Consider the following 16,314-nt stretch of genomic DNA (forward strand, 5'->3'; position numbering starts at 1 on the left):
ACCACTAGGCTACCTGCTCTAACCACTAGGCTACCTGTCTCTAACCACTAGGCTACCTGCCGCCCCTCTGACCACTAGGCTACCTGCTCTAACCACTAGGCTACCTGCTCTAACCACTAGAGTACCTGCTCTAACCACTAGGCTACCTGCTCTAACCACTAGGCTACCCGCTCTAACCACTAGGCTTCCTGCCGCCCCTCTAACCACTAGGCTACCTGCTCTAACCACTAGGCTACCTGCTCTAACCACTAGAGTACCTGCTCTAACCACTAGACTACCTGCTCTAACCACTAGGCTACCTGACTCTAACCACTAGGCTTCCTGCCGCCCCTCTAACCACTAGGCTACCTGCCGCCCCTCTAACCACTAGACTACCTGCTCTAACCACTAGGCTACCTGCTCTGACCACTAGGCTACCTGCTCTAACCACTAGGCTACCTGCTCTAACCACTAGACTACCTGCTCTAACCACTAGGCTACCTGCCTCCCCTCCCCTCTAACCACTAGACTACCTGCTCTAACCACTAGGCTACCTGCTCTAACCACTAGGCTACCTGCTCTAACCACTAGACTACCTGCTCTAACCACTAGGCTACCTGCCTCCCCTCCCCTCTAACCACTAGACTACCTGCTCTAACCACTAGGCTACCTGCTCTAACCACTAGGCTACCTGCTCTAACCACTAGGCTACCTGCTCTAACCACTAGACTACCTGCTCTAACCACTAGGCTTCCTGCCACACCCTTAAACATAGACCGGTTCCACACTGAAAATATGCAACAAAAAAAACATTAGTTTGATAAAGACAAAGAGCGTATTTTCATCAGAATCATAAAGCTCAGTCCTACTCATCAGAGAGATGCCCTGGCAGTCATTTAATGAACACAAACCATTTGAACGTTTGGATATTCAACATTTTGTAACCAGTGAAAATGTTTACTTTTCAACTCGAACAGAATTGAGCCTCGTTTTCAAATGATTCCTCCTTCTTCTTCCGAGAATACCTTTTCCAGATTCTCATCGCTTCATACTTCATTCTGTCCTATTTAATTCTGTTAGATTACATCGTGTTTTTCCACTATAAACTAGGTGTGATACGGGGCTTAGGGGGAAATAAGAGCGTCTCGTCTGCCGAATGAACAAAACAAGGCTTTGCCATTGCACAGCCAGAGGCTTCTACTCTACAAGCGAGGGCCACACCGCTGAGATCAGTGCTTCTTTTCCTTTTTTTAAAAAAAAGCTTGTGTTCCACGATATCATATCACCAGGTGATATTACGGCTTCGATAAATTAATCTTAAAATGGCACTTGTTTAAAAAAAATAATAATATTGACTGAATATATATATATATATGGGGAAATTGAGCAATTAGGATTCGTTATCTGTAATGGTTATGATAAATGAGGCCTTGTTGTACACTGTTGGTATATAGATAAGCACATTAGTTTTGCAGGGCAAGTCTTGTGTTCTAAAAATAGATTCTTCTTCTTTGTTTTTTTTAAGGATAGTACTACAGTACTCCATCAGTCAATAACAAAAGGTTGAATGTCGCTGGGTATCTCGCGGCTGGGTTTCCCTTTGTAAAATCGTGATAGTTTTGCCATATCGTCAGAGCTGGAATCGATCCTAGTCATGTATTTGACGCTTTGCCTGTTTGATGGCTCGTCGAGAAAGTCGCAGCGGGATTTCTTATGAGCGCCCGGATTAGTGTCCTCCTTGAAAAGCGGCAAATCTACACTTAAACTCAGTGCGGATGTTGCCTGTAATCCATGGCTTCTGGTTGAGGTATGTACGTACGGTCACTGTCCTCTATGTTACCGGATGACTCCAGAAACATATTCCAGTCTGTTCTATAGCAAAACAGTCCGGTAGCTTAGCATCCGCTTCATCTGACCACTTCCGTGTCGAGCGACTCTGTGTGTCGAGTAAAAGGGGATCGAGGGTTTTGTCGCATGTAGTTGCATAAGTGAAATGCTGGTATTTTTTTTTTTAGGTCAAACGGATTCTGTCGTGATGTCTCCAGCACTGAGATGCAAAGCCTTAGACCCCTGCGATACAGCCTGGAATCGAACCAGGGTCTGTAGTGACGCCTCCAGCACTGAGATACAATGCCTTAGACCGCATGCGATACAGCCTGGAATCGTACCAGGGTCTGTAGTGACGCCTCCAGCACTGAGATAAAGTGCCTTAGATCCCTGCGATACAGCATGGAATCGAACCAGGGTCTGTAGTGACGCCTCCAGCACTGAGATACAATGCCTTAGACCGCATGCGATACAGCCTGGAATCGTACCAGGGTCTGTAGTGACGCCTCCAGCACTGAGATACAGTGCCTTAGACCGCTGCGATACAGCCTGGAATCGAACCAGGGTCTGTAGTGATGCCTCCAGCACTGAGATGCAATGCCTTAGACCCCTGCGATACAGCCTGGAATCGAACCAGGGTCTGTAGTGACGCCTCCAGCACTGAGATACAATGCCTTAGACCGCATGCGATACAGCCTGGAATCGTACCAGGGTCTGTAGTGACGCCTCCAGCACTGAGATACAGTGCCTTAGACCGCTGCGATACAGCCTGGAATCGAACCAGGGTCTGTAGTGATGCCTCCAGCACTGAGATACAGTGCCTAAAACTCCATGCTCCACTCTGGAGACCCATGTTCACCAATAGAACAGCGGGCGATGGGGGTCTATTTTCTCGTCGACGGAATCTCGTCAGGATGCAGCCTCAACTGCCCCTCTCTTTCGCCGCCGCTTCCTCTTTTCGAGTCCCGGGGACTAGGGCCTGGTCTAGAATAAGCAGAAACGTCCCGGGGATTCGGGGATTAGAGCCTGGTGTAGAGTAATCAGAACGTCTAGAGTTACGGGGATTAGGGCCTGGTCTAGAGTAATCAGAACGTCCAGTGTCCCAGGGATTAGGGCCTGGTCTAGAGTAATCAGAACGTCCCGGGGATTAGGGCCTGGTCCAGAGTAAACAGAACGTCTAGAGTCCCGGGGGATTAGGGCCTGGTCTAGAGTAAACAGAATGTCCAGAGTCCCGGTGATGAGGGCCTGGTCTAGAGTATGCAAAACTTCCCGGGGGTTAGGGCCTGGTCTAGAGTAATCAGAACGTCCCGGGGATTAGGGCCTGGTCCAGAGTAAACAGAATGTCTAGAGTCCCGGGGATTAGGGCCTGGTCTAGAGTAATCAGAACGTCCAGTGTCCCGGGGATTAGGGCATGGTCTAGAGTAAACAGAATGTCCAGAGTCCTGGTGATGAGGGCCTGGTCTATATTATGCAAAACTTCCCGGGGGTTAGGGCCTGGTCTAGAGTAAGCAGAACGTCCAGAGTCCCGGGGATTAGGGCCTTGGCTAGAGTAAGCAGAACATCCCGGGGATTAGGGCCTGGTCCAGAGCGAGCAGAAGGTCAAGATTGCCGGGGATTAGGGCCTGGTGTAGAGTAAGCAGAACGTCCAGAGTCCCGGGGATTAGGGCCTGATCTAGAGTAAGCAGAACGTCTAGTGTCCTGGGGATTAGGGCCTGGTCTAGAGTAAACAGAACGACTAGAGTCCTGGGGATTAGGACCTGGTCTAGAGTAAACAGAACGACTAGAGTCCCGGGGATTAGGGCCTGGTCTAGAGTAAGCAGAACGTCCCGGGGATTAGGGCCTGGTCTAGAGTAAACAGAACGTCCCGGGGATTAGGGCCTGGTCTAGAGTAAGCAGAACGTCCCGGGATTAGGGCCTGGTCCAGAGTAAACAGAATGTCTAGAGTCCCGGGAATTAGGGCCTGGTCTAGAGTAATCAGAACGTCCAGTGTCCCGGGGATTAGGGCATGGTCTAGAGTAAACAGAATGTCCAGAGTCCTGGTGATGAGGGCCTGGTCTATATTATGCAAAACTTCCCGGGGGTTAGGGCCTGGTCTAGAGTAAGCAGAACGTCCAGAGTCCCGGGGATTAGGGCCTTGGCTAGAGTAAGCAGAACATCCCGGGGATTAGGGCCTGGTCCAGAGCGAGCAGAATGTCAAGAGTTCCGGGGATTAGGGCCTGGTGTAGAGTAATCAAAACGTCTAGAGTCCTGAGGATTAGGACCTGGTCTAGAGTAAGCAGAACGTCCAGAGTCCCGGGGATTAGGGCCTGATCTAGAGTAAGCAGAACGTCTAGTGTCCTGGGGATTAGGGCCTGGTCTAGAGTAAACAGAACGACTAGAGTCCTGGGGATTAGGACCTGGTCTAGAGTAAACAGAACGACTAGAGTCCCGGGGATTAGGGCCTGGTCTAGAGTAAGCAGAACGTCCCGGGGATTAGGGCCTGGTCTAGAGTAAACAGAACGTCCCGGGGATTAGGGCCTGGTCTAGAGTAAGCAGAACGTCTAGAGTCCTGGGGATTAGGACCTGGTCTAGAGTAAACAGAATGACTAGAGTCTCAGGGATTAGGGCCTGGTCTAGAGTAAACAGAACGTCTAGAGTCCTGGGGATTAGGGCCTGGTCTAGAGTAAACAGAACGACTAGAATACCGGTGATTAGGGCCTTGTCTAGAGTAAACAGAAAGTCCAGACGATTAGGGCCTGGTCTAGAGTAAACAGAACGTCCCAGGGATTAGGGCCTGGTCTGGAGTAAACAGAACGTCCCAGGGGATTAGGGCCTGGTCTAGAGTAAACATACAGTCCAGGGGATTAGGGCCTGGTCTAGAGTAAACAGAACGCCCAAGGGATTAGGGCCTGGTCTAGAGTAAACAGAACGTCCAGAGTCCCGAGGATTAGGGCCTTGTCCAGATTAAGCAGAACGTCTAGAGTCCCAGGGATTAGGGCCTGGTCCAGAGAGAGTAGAACATCAAGAGTCCCAGGGATTAGAGCCTGGTCTAGAGTAAACCGAACGTCCCGAGGATTAGGGCCTGGTCTAGAATAGGCAGAACATCCCGGGGATTCGGGGATTAGGGCCTGGTGTAGAGTAATTAGAACGTCTAGAGTCCCTGGGATTAGGGCCTGGTCTAGAGTAAGCAGGAAGGCCAGAGTCCCGGAGATTAGGGCCTGGTCTAGAGTAAAGCAGAACGTCCAGAGTCCCAGGGATTAGCGCCTGGTCTAGAGTAAGCAGAACATCTAGAGTCCCCGGGATTAGGACCTGGTCTAGAGTAAACTGAACATCCCGAGGATTAGGGCCTGGTCCAGAGTATAGAGAACATCTAGAATCCCGGTGATTAGGGCCTTGTCTAGAGTAAACAGAAAGTCCAGGGGATTAGGGCCTGGTCTAGAGTAAACAGAACGTCCAGTCCTGGGGATTAGGGCTGGGTCCAGAGTAAACAGAACGTCCAGAGTCCCGGGGATTAGGACATGGCCTAGAGTAAGCAGAATGTCCAGAGTCCCGGTGATGAGGGCCTGGTCTAGAGAAAACATAGAGAGGGATTGGAAGAGAGAGAGAGACGGAGTGGTAGAGATAGAGAGAGAGGCAGAGAAAGGGAGAGAGAATGTAGCACACTAAGCACTCAGTAGAAACAAGCGGTCCAATTTGCTCTGCTTTTCCAACACACCTCCTCTCCTCCTCTCTTCCTCCTCTCTTCCTCATCTCCTCCTCCTCTCTCCTCCTCCTCTCTTCCTCATCTCTTCCTCCTCTCCTCCTCTCTTCCTCCTCTCTTCCTCCTCTCCTCCTCTCCCCTCCTCCTCTTCTCCTCCTCTCCTCCTCCTCTCCTCCTCGATGACATTCATCGAATGCATGACTGAACACAGAACAGATCACATGTAGTGTGTGTGTGTGTGTGTGTGTGGTGTATAGAAGAGCCTCCCTCCCTCTGTTTCCTCTCCTTTAATGGACGAAACGTGTCCTCGTTCATTCAACATCAGTCAAATACACTGTTTTTTATCTCAGACCGCGCAGACACACACACAAAGATGCAGAACAGAACAGAAAGGCTTGTTTCTGGTCGGCTACAGCGAGAAGTTGAATAATTAACACGTTTGTAGCCTTTGTCCTGCTACAACGGCAGTCCTAGTTCTGATAGAACCCGTGCCTCGGTCCTGCTACAACGGCAGTCCTAGTTCTGTTAGAACCCGTGCCTCGGTCCTGCTACAACGGCAGTCCTAGTTCTGTTAGAACCCGTGCCTCGGTCCTGCTACAACGGCAGTCCTAGTTCTGATAGAACCCGTGCCTCGGTCCTGCTACAACGGCAGTCCTAGTTCTGTTAGAACCCGTGCCTCGGTCCTGCTACAACGGCAGTCCTAGTTCTGTTAGAACCCGTGCCTCGGTCCTGCTACAACGGCAGTCCTAGTTCTGTTAGAACCCGTGCCTCGGTCCTGCTACAATGGCAGTCCTAGTTCTGTTAGAACCCGTGCCTCGGTCCTGCTACAACGGCAGTCCTAGTTCTGTTAGAACCCGTGCCTCGGTCCTGCTACAACGGCAGTCCTAGTCCTGTTAGAACCCGTGCCTCGGTCCTGCTTCAACGGCAGTCCTAGTTCTGATAGAACCCGTGCCTCGGTCCTGCTACAACGGCAGTCCTAGTTCTGTTAGAACCCGTGCCTCGGTCCTGCTACAACGGCAGTCCTAGTTCTGTTAGAACCCGTGCCTCGGTCCTGCTACAACGGCAGTCCTAGTTCTGATAGAACCCGTGCCTCGGTCCTGCTACAACGGCAGTCCTAGTTCTGTTAGAACCCGTGCCTCGGTCCTGCTACAACGGCAGTCCTAGTTCTGTTAGAACCCGTGCCTCGGTCCTGCTACAACGGCAGTCCTAGTTCTGATAGAACCCGTGCCTCGGTCCTGCTACAACGGCAGTCCTAGTTCTGTTAGAACCCGTGCCTCGGTCCTGCTACAACGGCAGTCCTAGTTCTGTTAGAACCCGTGCCTCGGTCCTGCTACAACGGCAGTCCTAGTTCTGTTAGAACCCGTGCCTCGGTCCTGCTACAATGGCAGTCCTAGTTCTGTTAGAACCCGTGCCTCGGTCCTGCTACAACGGCAGTCCTAGTTCTGTTAGAACCCGTGCCTCGGTCCTGCTACAACGGCAGTCCTAGTCCTGTTAGAACCCGTGCCTCGGTCCTGCTTCAACGGCAGTCCTAGTTCTGATAGAACCCGTGCCTCGGTCCTGCTACAACGCCAGTACTAGTTCTGTTAGAACCCGTGCCTCGGTCCTGCTACAACGGCAGTCCTAGTTCTGTTAGAACCCGTGCCTCGGTCCTGCTACAACGGCAGTCCTAGTTCTGATAGAACCCGTGCCTCGGTCCTGCTACAACGGCAGTCCTAGTTCTGATAGAACCCGTGCCTCGGTCCTGCTACAACGGCAGTCCTAGTTCTGTTAGAACCCGTGCCTCGGTCCTGCTACAACGGCAGTCCTAGTTCTGATAGAACCCGTGCCTCGGTCCTGCTACAACGGCAGTCCTAGTTCTGTTAGAACCCGTGCCTCGGTCCTGCTACAACGGCAGTCCTAGTTCTGATAGAACCCGTGCCTCGGTCCTGCTACAACGGCAGTCCTAGTTCTGTTAGAACCCGTGCCTCGGTCCTGCTACAACGGCAGTCCTAGTTCTGTTAGAACCCGTGCCTCGGTCCTGCTACAACGGCAGTCCTAGTTCTGTTAGAACCCGTGCCTCGGTCCTGCTACAACGGCAGTCCTAGTTCTGTTAGAACCCGTGCCTCGGTCCTGCTACAACGGCAGTCCTAGTTCTGATAGAACCCGTGCTTCGGTCCTGCTACAACGGCAGTCCTAGTTCTGATAGAACCCGTGCTTCGGTCCTGCTACAACGGCAGTCCTAGTTCTGATAGAACCCGTGCCTCGGTCCTGCTACAACGGCAGTCCTAGTTCTGATAGAACCCGTGCCTCCGTCCTGCTACAACGGCAGTCCTAGTTCTGTTAGAACCCGTGCCTCGGTCCTGCTACAACGGCAGTCCTAGTTCTGTTAGAACCCGTGCCTCAGTCCTGCTACAACGCCAGTCCTAGTTCTGTTAGAACCCGTGCCTCGGTCCTGCTTCAACGGCAGTCCTAGTTCTGTTAGAACCCGTGCCTCGGTCCTGCTTCAACGGCAGTCCTAGTTCTGATAGAACCCGTGCCTCGGTCCTGCTTCAACGGCAGTCCTAGTTCTGTTAGAACCCGTGCCTCGGTCCTGCTTCAACGGCAGTCCTAGTTCTGATAGAACCCGTGCCTCGGTCCTGCTACAACGGCAGTCCTAGTTCTGATAGAACCCGTGCCTCGGTCCTGCTACAACGGCAGTCCTAGTTCTGATAGAACCCATGCCTCGGTCCTGCTACAACGGCAGTCCTAGTTCTGATAGAACCCGTGCGGGATTAGCAGCCTCGGTCCTGCTACAACGGCAGTCCTAGTTCTGTTAGAACCCGTGCCTCGGTCCTGCTACAACGGCAGTCCTAGTTCTGTTAGAACCCGTGCCTCGGTCCTGCTACAACGGCAGTCCTAGTTCTGTTAGAACCCGTGCCTCGGTCCTGCTACAACGGCAGTCCTAGTTCTGTTAGAACCCGTGCCTCGGTCCTGCTACAACGGCAGTCCTAGTTCTGTTAGAACCCGTGCCTCGGTCCTGCTACAACGGCAGTCCTAGTTCTGTTAGAACCCGTGCCTCGGTCCTGCTACAACGGCAGTCCTAGTTCTGTTAGAACCCGTGCCTCGGTCCTGCTACAACGGCAGTCCTAGTTCTGTTAGAACCCGTGCGGGATTAGCAGCCTCGGTCCTGCTACAATGGCAGTCCTAGTTCTGATAGAACCCGTGCCTCGGTCCTGCTACAACGGCAGTCCTAGTTCTGATAGAACCCGTGCCTCGGTCCTGCTACAACGGCAGTCCTAGTTCTGATAGAACCCGTGCCTCGGTCCTGCTACAACGGCAGTCCTAGTTCTGATAGAACCCGTGCCTCGGTCCTGCTACAACGGCAGTCCTAGTTCTGATAGAACCCGTGCCTCGGTCCTGCTACAACGGCAGTCCTAGTTCTGATAGAACCCGTGCCTCGGTCCTGCTACAACGCCAGTCCTAGTTCTGTTAGAACCCGTGTCTCGGTCCTGCTACAACGGCAGTCCTAGTTCTGTTAGAACCCGTGCCTCGGTCCTGCTACAACGGCAGTCCTAGTTCTGTTAGAACCCGTGCCTCGGTCCTGCTACAACGGCAGTCCTAGTTCTGTTAGAACCCGTGCCTCGGTCCTGCTACAACGGCAGTCCTAGTTCTGTTAGAACCCGTGCCTCGGTCCTGCTACAACGGCAGTCCTAGTTCTGTTAGAACCCGTGCGGGATTAGCAGCCTCGGTCCTGCTACAATGGCAGTCCTAGTTCTGATAGAACCCGTGCCTCGGTCCTGCTACAACGGCAGTCCTAGTTCTGATAGAACCCGTGCCTCGGTCCTGCTACAACGGCAGTCCTAGTTCTGATAGAACCCGTGCCTCGGTCCTGCTACAACGGCAGTCCTAGTTCTGATAGAACCCGTGCCTCGGTCCTGCTACAACGGCAGTCCTAGTTCTGATAGAACCCGTGCCTCGGTCCTGCTACAACGGCAGTCCTAGTTCTGATAGAACCCGTGCGTTATTAGCAGCCTCGGTCCTGCTACAACGGCAGTCCTAGCTCTGTTAGAACCCGTGCGTGATTAGCAGCCTCGGTCCTGCTACAACGGCAGTCCTAGTTCTGATAGAACCCGTGCCTCGGTCCTGCTACAACGGCAGTCCTAGTTCTGATAGAACCCGTGCGTGACTAGCAGCCTCGGTCATGCTACAACGGCAGTCCTAGTTCTGATAGAACCCATGCGTGATTAGCAGCCTCGGTCCTGCTACAACGGCAGACCTAGTTCTGATAGAACCCGTGCCTCGGTCCTGCTACAACGGCAGTCCTAGTTCTGATAGAACCCGTGCGTGATTATCAGCCAGGTCACTCTAGATTGACTTCCAAATTGGACGTCTGTCCATGTCCCGAGGAGGTCGGGAGATGCCTTTAAACCCCCACCACTAGGGCTCCATCCAGTAGGCTTGGGTGTTGTTAGGGCGTTGTGGACGGGGAAGACAGATGGGCCTAAGCTGTGAGCTCTGGCTCTGAGTGTCCCATGTTCCATCCCAGTGCTAGACAAACCTTAAAGGGAGACAATCCTTAGAGGGATACAACCCTTAAAGGGAGACAACCCTTAAAGGGAGACAAACCTTAAAGGGAGACAAACCTTAGAGGGATACAACCCTTAAAGGGAGACAACCCTTAGAGGGAGACAAACCTTAAAGGGAGACAAACCTTAAAGGGATACAACCCTTAGAGGGAGACAACCCTTAAAGGGAGACAAACCTTAAAGGGAGACAACCCTTAAAGGGAGACAACCCTTAAAGGGAGACAACCCTTAAAGGGATACAACCCTTAAAGGGAGACAACCCTTAAAGGGAGACAAACCTTAAAGGGAGACAACCCTTAAAGGGATACAAACCTTAAAGGGAGACAAACCTAAATGGGATACAAACCTTAAAGGGAGACAAACCTTAAAGGGAGACAAACCTAAATGGGATACCAAACCCTAACCCTAACCCTAAACCAAACCCTAACCCTAACCCTAAACCAAACCCTAACCCTAAACCAAACCCTAACCCTAAACCAAACCCTAATCCTAACCCTAAACCAAACCCTAACCCTGAACCAAACCCAAACCCTAACTCAAACCTTAACCCTAAACCAAACCTTAACCCTAACCCTAAACCAAACCCTAACCCTAACCCAAACCCTAACCCTAAACCAGACCCTAACCCCAAACCTTAACCCTAAACCAAACCCTAACCCTAACCTTAAACCAAACCATAACCCAAACCTTACCCTAACCCTAAACCAAACCCTAACCCTAAACTAAACCCTAACCCTAAACCAAACCCTAACCCTAATCCTAGACCTAACTCTAAACCAAACCCTAACCCTAAACCAAACCTTAACCCTAACCCTAAACCAAACCCTAACCCTAAACCAAACCTTAACCAGTCAGAATGAAGGCCTAAACCAAACCTTAACCCTAACCCTAAACCAAACCTTAACCAGTCAGAATTAAGGCCTAAACCAAACCTTAACTCTAACCCTAAACCAAACCCTAACCGTAAACCAAACCTTAACCAGTCAGAATGAAGGCCTAAACCAAACCTTAACCCTAAACCAAACCTTAAACTGATACGACCCAGTTCACCCTGTTTAACTCTGATGGGTGTCTGCCGTTCTGGACCTGATATGACCCAGTTCACCCTGTTTAACCCTGGTGGGTGTCTGCCGTTCTGGACCTGATACGACCCAGTTCACCCTGTTTAATGCTGGTGGGTGTCTGCCGTTCTGGACCTGATACGACCCAGTTCACCCTGTTTAACTCTGATGTGTGTCTGCCGTTCTGGACCTGATACGACCCAGTTCACCCTGTTTAATGCTGGTGGGTGTTTGCCGTTCTGGACCTGATACGACCCAGTTCACCCTGTTTAATGCTGGTGGGTGTCTGCCGTTCTGGACCTGATACGACCCAGTTCACCCTGTTTAATGCTGGTGGGTGTCTGCAGTATGCTGTTCTGGACCTGATACGACCCAGTTCACCCTGTTTAACTCTGGTGGGTGTCTGCCGTTCTGGACCTGATACGACCCAGTTCACCCTGTTTAACGCTGGTGGGTGTCTGCCGTTCTGGACCTGATACGACCCAGTTCACCCTGTTTAATGCTGGTGGGTGTCTGCAGTATGCTGTTCTGGACCTGATACGACCCAGTTCACCCTGTTTAACTCTGGTGGGTGTCTGCCGTTCTGGACCTGATACGACCCAGTTCACCCTGTTTAACGCTGGTGGGTGTCTGCCGTTCTGGACCTGATACGACCCAGTTCACCCTGTTTAACGCTGGTGGGTGTCTGCCGTTCTGGACCTGATACGACCCAGTTCACCCTGTTTAACTCTGGTGGGTGTTTGCCGTTCTGGACCTGATACGACTCAGTTCACCCTGTTTAACGCTGGTGGGTGTCTGCCGTTCTGGACCTGATACGACCCAGTTCACCCTGTTTAACGCTGGTGGGTGTCTGCCGTTCTGGACCTGATACGACCCAGTTCACCCTGTTTAATGCTGGTGGGTGTCTGCCGTTCTGGACCTGATACGAGCCAGTTCACCCTGTTTAACTCTGGTCGGTGTCTGCCGTTCTGGACCTGATACGACCCAGTTCACCCTGTTTAATGCTGGTGGGTGTCTGCAGTATGCCTTTCTGGACCTAATACGACCCAGTTCACCCTGTTTAATGCTGATGGGTGTCTGCCGTTCTGGACCTGATACGACCCAGTTCACCCTGTTTAATGCTGGTGGGTGTCTGCAGTATGCTGTTCTGGACCTGATACGACCCAGTTCACCCTGTTTAACTCTGGTGGGTGTCTGCCGTTCTGGACCTGATACGACCCAGTTCACCCTGTTTAACGCTGGTGGGTGTCTGCCGTTCTGGACCTGATACGACCCAGTTCACCCTGTTTAACTCTGGTGGGTGTCTGCCATATGCCGTTCTGGACCTGATACGACCCAGTTCACCCTGTTTAACGCTGGTGGGTGTCTGCCGTTCTGGACCTGATACGACCCAGTTCACCCTGTTTAACTCTGATGGGTGTCTGCCGTTCTGGACCTGATACGACCCAGTTCACCCTGTTTAATGCTGGTGGGTGTCTGCAGTATGCTGTTCTGGACCTGATACGACCCAGTTCACCCTGTTTAACTCTATTGGGTGTCTGCCGTTCTGGACCTGATACGACCCAGTTCACCCTGTTCAACGCTGGTGGGTGTCTGCCGTTCTGGATCTGATACGACCCAGTTCACCCTGTTTAACGCTGGTGGGTGTCTGCCGTTCTGGACCTGATACGACCCAGTTCACCCTGTTTAACGCTGGTGGGTGTCTGCCGTTCTGGACCTGATACGACCCAGTTCACCCTGTTTAACGCTGGTGGGTGTCTGCCGTTCTGGACCTGATACGACCCAGTTCACCCTGTTTAACGCTGGTGGGTGTCTGCCGTTCTGGACCTGATACGACCCAGTTCACCCTGTTTAACTCTGGTGGGTGTCTGCCGTTCTGGACCTGATACGACCCAGTTCACCCTGTTTAACTCTAGTGGGTGTCTGCCGTATGCCGTTTTGGACCTGATACGACCCAGTTCACCCTGTTTAACGCTGGTGGGTGTCTGCCATTCTGGACCTGATACGACCCAGTTCACCCTGTTTAACTCTGATGGGTGTCTGCCGTTCTGGACCTGATACGACCCAGTTCACCCTGTTTAACTCTGGTGGGTGTCTGCCGTTCTGGACCTGATACGACCCAGTTTACCCTGTTTAACGCTGGTGGGTGTCTGCCGTTCTGGACCTGATACGACCCAGTTCACCCTGTTTAACGCTGGTGGGTGTCTGCCGTTCTGGACCTGATACGACCCAGTTCACCCTGTTTAACTCTGGTGGGTGTCTGCCGTATGCCGTTCTGGACCTGATACGACCCAGTTCACCCTGTTTAACGCTGGTGGGTGTCTTCCGTTCTGGACCTGATACAACCCAGTTCACCCTGTTTAACCCTGGTGGGTGTCTGCCGTTCTGGACCTGATACGACCCAGTTCACCCTGTTCAACGCTGGTGGGTGTCTGCCGTTCTGGACCTGATACGACCCAGTTCACCCTGTTTAACTCTGGTGGGTGTCTGCCGTATGCCGTTCTGGACCTGATACGACCCAGTTCACCCTGTTTAACGCTGGTGGGTGTCTGCCGTTCTGGACCTGATACGACCCAGTTCACCCTGTTTAACGCTGGTGGGTGTCTGCCGTTCTGGACCTGATACGACCCAGTTCACCCTGTTTAACGCTGGTGGGTGTCTGCCGTTCTGGACCTGATACGACCCAGTTCACCCTGTTTAACGCTGGTGGGTGTCTGCCGTTCTGGACCTGATACGACCCAGTTCACCCTGTTTAACTCTGGTGGGTGTCTGCCGTATGCCGTTCTGGACCTGATACGACCCAGTTCACCCTGTTTAACGCTGGTGGGTGTCTGCCATTCTGGACCTGATACGACCCAGTTCACCCTGTTTAACTCTGATGGGTGTCTGCCGTTCTGGACCTGATACGAACCAGTTCACCCTGTTTAACTCTGGTGGGTGTCTGCCGTTCTGGACCTGATACGACCCAGTTCACCCTGTTTAACTCTGGTGGGTGTCTGCCGTATGCCGTTCTGGACCTGATACGACCCAGTTCACCCTGTTTAACGCTGGTGGGTGTCTGCCGTTCTGGACCTGATACGACCCAGTTCACCCTGTTTAACGCTGGTGGGTGTCTGCCGTTCTGGACCTGATACGACCCAGTTCACCCTGTTTAACGCTGGTGGGTGTCTGCCGTTCTGGACCTGATACGACCCAGTTCACCCTGTTTAACGCTGGTGGGTGTCTGCCGTTCTGGACCTGATACGACCCAGTTCACCCTGTTTAACGCTGGTGGGTGTCTGCCGTTCTGGACCTGATACGACCCAGTTCACCCTGTTTAACTCTGGTGGGTGTCTGCCGTATGCCGTTCTGGACCTGATACGACCCAGTTCACCCTGTTTAACGCTGGTGGGTGTCTGCCATTCTGGACCTGATACGACCCAGTTCACCCTGTTTAACTCTGATGGGTGTCTGCCGTTCTGGACCTGATACGAACCAGTTCACCCTGTTTAACTCTGGTGGGTGTCTGCCGTTCTGGACCTGATACGACCCAGTTCACCCTGTTTAACTCTGGTGGGTGTCTGCCGTATGCCGTTCTGGACCTGATACGACCCAGTTCACCCTGTTTAACGCTGGTGGGTGTCTGCCGTTCTGGACCTGATACGACCCAGTTCACCCTGTTTAAGGCTGGTGGGTGTCTGCCGTTCTGGACCTGATACGACCCAGTTCACCCTGTTTAACGCTGGTGGGTGTCTGCCGTTCTGGACCTGATACGACCCAGTTCACTCTGTTTAACGCTGGTGGGTGTCTGCCGTTCTGGACCTGATACGACCCAGTTCACCCTGCTTAACGCTGGTGGGTGTCTGCCGTTCTGGACCTGATACGACCCAGTTCACCCTGTTTAATGCTGGTGGGTTTCTGCCGTTCTGGACCTGATACGACCCAGTTCACCCTGTTTAACTCTGGTGGGTGTCTGCCGTTCTGGACCTGATACGACTTTTGTTTCTGATCCAGTACATGATGGGTTGACAGGACACACCAACAGGCATTACACCGTTACAGTACTGGGCTTTCACCACGTGGGTCTCCTGACTTCACTGGAGTACAGTATGTAGGAAGTATGTCACAGGGCATTCAGGAAGTATTCCATATGGAATACAGTATGGAGGAAGTATGTCACAGGGCATTCAGGAAGTATTCCATATGAAGTACAATATGGAGGAAGTATGTCACAGGGCATTCAGGAAGTATTCCATATGAAGTACAGTATGGAGGAAGTATGTCACAGGGCATTTAGGAAGTATTCTATATGAAGTACAGTATGGAGGAAGTATGTCACAGGGCATTCAGGAAGTATTCCATATGAAGTACAGTATGGAGGAAGTATGTCACAGGGCATTCAGGAAGTATTCCATATGAAGTACAGTATGGAGGAAGTATGTCACAGGGCATTCAGGAAGTATTCCATATGAAGTACAGTATGGAGGAAGTATGTCACAGGGCATTCAGGAAGTATTCCATATGAAGTACAGTATGGAGGAAGTATGTCACAGGGCATTTAGGAAGTATTCCGTATGAAGTACAGTATGGAGGAAGTATTCCATATGAAGTACAGTATGCAGGAAGTATGTCACAGGGCATTTAGGAAGTATTCCATATGAAGTACAGTATGGAGGAAGTATGTCACAGGGCATTCAGGAAGTATTCCATATGAAGTACAGTATGGAGGAAGTATGTCACAGGGCATTCAGGAAGTATTCCATATGAAGTACAGTATGGAGGAAGTATGTCACAGGGCATTCAGGAAGTATTCCATATGGAGTACAGTATGGAGGAAGTATTCCATATGAAGTACAGTATGGAGGAAGTATTCCATATGAAGTACAGTATGCAGGAAGTATGTCACAGGGCATTTAGGAAGTATTCCATATGAAGTACAGTATGGAGGAAGTATGTCACAGGGCATTCAGGAAGTATTCCATATGAAGTACAGTATGGAGGAAGTATGTCACAGGGCATTCAGGAAGTATTCCATATGGAGTACAGTATGGAGGAAGTATGTCACAGGGCATTCAGGAAGTATTCCATATGAAGTACAGTATGGAGGAAGTATGTCACAGGGCATTCAGGAAGTATTCCATATGGAGTACAATATGGAGGAAGTATTCCATATGAAGTACAGTATGGAGGAAGTATTCCATATGGAGTACAGTATGGAGGAAGTATGTCACAGGGCATTCAGGAA

The sequence above is a fragment of the Oncorhynchus clarkii genome, chromosome 13 (genome assembly GCF_045791955.1).
Source record: "Oncorhynchus clarkii lewisi isolate Uvic-CL-2024 chromosome 13, UVic_Ocla_1.0, whole genome shotgun sequence".
Lineage (NCBI taxonomy): Eukaryota > Metazoa > Chordata > Actinopteri > Salmoniformes > Salmonidae > Oncorhynchus > Oncorhynchus clarkii.